The following is a 3477-nucleotide window of genomic DNA, read 5'->3' on the forward strand; positions in this document are numbered from 1 at the left end:
ATCCAGACTAAAGGAGCCTTATAATCAAATAAGAAAAGCACAACCTAATTTGTAAAAATGGGCAAAAATCTTGAACACAAAAAAGATAAATGAATGATTAATAAGCCCATGGAAATATGTTCAACATCATTATCATCAGAGAAATAGTAATGCACATCAAAGCTGAATACCACTTCACACCGACTAGAATATCTGAAATTAATAAGGCTGTTTCCAAACAATGAGGCTGTAGAGCAGTTCAAATTCATATACATTAAATTACTATTAGGAGTGTAAACTAATACACTCACTTTGGAACATTTATTGCCAGTTTCTTATATGGTTAAACAAACATACATTGATCCTAGGACCCAGAAATTCCACTCCTAGGTCTTTATCTTGAAGAAAAAATATATGTCCACAAGACATTTGGTTTAAGTAAGAATGTTCAGAATGGCCAAATCCTGGGAACAACCCAAATATCTGTAAATAGGGGAATGAATTAATAAATAGTGCTAGATTCGTGTAATCAACTATCACGCAGCAATAAAAGAGAGTGAACTATGACATATACAACAACATGAATGAATCACTAAAGCATTATGTTAAACAAAAGAAGCCATACATGAAGGAGTATGCCCAAATTCATACCAAGTTTTAGAGCAGGCAAAGCTAATGTATAGTGATGGAAACATAAACAGTGAGAACTGATTAGAAGGAGACAGAGAACTTTGTGGGGTACTAGACATAGCCCTGTACTTCCCAAGTGGTACAATAGTAAAGAATCCACCTGCCAATGCAGAAGACGCAGCTTCAATCCCTGGGTGGGAAAGATCCCCTGGAGAAGAAAATGGAAACCCACTCCAGTATTCTTGCGGGGAAAATCCCATGGACAGAGGAGCCTGGCAGGCTACAGTCCATGGGGTCTCAAAGAGCTGGACACAACTTAGCAACTGAGCACAAGACATATCCTTATCTTGATTGGATGTTTGTTACATGGATATGCAGGTTTATCAAAATTCACCAAATTGTACACTTAAGATCCATGCATTCTAGTCTGTATACATTTTACCAATAAGTATTTTTAAAAGATGCCATTGTATTCATAGCTATGAAGGTAGCTAACAAAATTGTTTCTCATAAAATAGGGGCATAGTTAAGTATACACAGGGTATAGAAGAAAAATTCTTATTGGACTGCTACTGAATATTACTAAGCAATGGAGTATATTTTACTCTGCAAAACCTATATGTACTAAATAGAAACATCACACGGAAGAGCTGGAAATGCGTTATTTGTTACTGAAACAGGTTTGATTCAATTGTAGTATTTTGAGAGGACTACGGATATATTGGGGCTTCCCAAGTGGCTCAGTGGTAAAGAATGTGCCTGCCAGTGTAGGAGACATAGGAAATGCAGGTTTAATCCCTGGATTGGGAAGATCCCCTGGAATAGGAAATGGCAACACACTCCAGTATTCTTGCCTGGAGAATTCCATGATCAGAGGAGCCTGGTGGGACAGTTCCTTGGGGTTAAGAGTCGGACACAAACTAAGTGACTGAGCAGCAGCATGTATGTATTGAAGAGGATAGAAGACAAAGCAAGGTGAAATAGATTCTTTGAGAAAATGTGAAATGAGTGAGAGTTACAGGATTCAAAAAATGGCAGAAAGGGATCTTTAAAAAGCAAACAAAAAATGTGAATAAAGGAGCATGTGGAAGAAATACCTCTTTTTATTTCACAGCTGACATTATATGTAATAATTCAAAACTATCATAAGAGCAATTTAGTTTAGACTTTTAGAAAGAAATTTGTGATTGAACAAGCTCGCACCAGCCAAAGGTCAGACACTGGAGCCTTGAAAGTTCGGTGTTGGTGCTGCCTGCAAGCTCATGGAGAACTACCAGCAAGTGGAGAGCCCCTCTAGGCCCTGAACTGGAGAACTCAGGACATCTGGGCTCAGTCAAAGGAAACCCCTAAGCCAGTACACATCCTCATTCATTTCAGTTCTCATGAACTATGGAATAAAGGAAGATGTTTGTTAACATTTTTCATTAAGAAGAATCCCCTGACTTTTGATCTTTGGGACTCAGCCAAAACATCAGCTCCTATGATGTCAACTTCCCTATGGGAAGCCTCTCTGGTTCACCCTTCTCCCAGGCTGTGTTAGATGTCCCCCCTTTATGCTCATGCTTATGAGTTCTCACCATAGTATACTGTATCGAATTTTCTAGTTCTCACATTAGCATGAACTTACTGGCCTAAAAACAACATACATTTATCATGTCAGTTTCCGTGGGTCGGCAGACCAGGTGTGACTTAGCCATGTCCTGTGCCCAGAGTCTTATAAAGCTACAGTTAGAAATCAGCTGGCTTGTCTTCCTTCCTGCAGCCCAAGGTCTTACAAGCTCATGTGGTTGCAGGCAGTCCCTTGCATCTGTAAGACTGACTTGCATCCCCACTCCCTTGCTGGCCAGGGGTCGCTCTCGTCTCCTACAGGCCATCTGCACGTGGTCCTCCCACAGGTCCTCTCCCAAAATAGGAACTTCCTTCTTCAGAGCTAGCAGGAGAACCTCTCTGACTTCTAGACCTCTTTTAGAGGGCTCATCTGATTCAACCAAGTCCGTTCAGTTTCATCTCTCTCTCTCTTTTTTTTTTTTCTTCCATCTCTCTTTTGATGAAGCCAGGGTAAACCAATTAGGGGCTTTAATTACATCTGCAAAATCCCTTCACCTTTGCCATTCAGTGTGACATAGCCCCGGGAGGGCTGTCCTACCATGCTCATAGGTCTTGCCCACAGTGTGGGGGATTATTGGGGTGACCTTAGGGTTCTGTCTACCACTGATAATGTGTCATGAGTTGAAATAGAAAATACATGAAGATGGGCAGTTTTTATTGGTGTTAAATATTGAGTTTAATATTGGAGGGGTTGAGTTTGAAATGCCTGTGTTACCTGGGTATAGAATATTGTGTTTGGTGACATTCCCCACAGTGCCTATATGCTTTGGTAACCATTCCACTCCAGCACAAATACTGCCAAGTCATCTTCTGAATAACTGTATTCATTCAATGGGACAGAGGGCTTCCCTGGTGGCTCAGATGGTAAAGAATCCGCCTGCAATGCAGGAGATGTAGGACTCTGCAGGTTCGACCCCTGGGTTGGGAAGATCCCCTGGAGGAGGGCATGGCAACCCACTCCAGTATTCTTGTCTGGAGAATCCCCATGGACAGAGAAGCCTGATGGGCTGCAGTCCCTGGAGCCACAGAGTCAGACACGACTGAGCAACTAAGCACAGTACACAGTAATGGGACAGAAGTAGTACTTGCACGAATGATAAGAACACCTTAAAATTTCTTTTGACTGTGTCATTATAACCTTGATGTAAATTTTCAATTTTATACACTTTATGGTTTTGTGCACATGTGTTTGCACACACATATCTTGAAATAACGTAAGTTCTTTCCCATGATGTATGTGCTTCCAAGCAGTGTGAGATA

The sequence above is a fragment of the Bubalus kerabau genome, chromosome 12 (genome assembly GCF_029407905.1).
Source record: "Bubalus kerabau isolate K-KA32 ecotype Philippines breed swamp buffalo chromosome 12, PCC_UOA_SB_1v2, whole genome shotgun sequence".
NCBI lineage: Eukaryota > Metazoa > Chordata > Mammalia > Artiodactyla > Bovidae > Bubalus > Bubalus kerabau.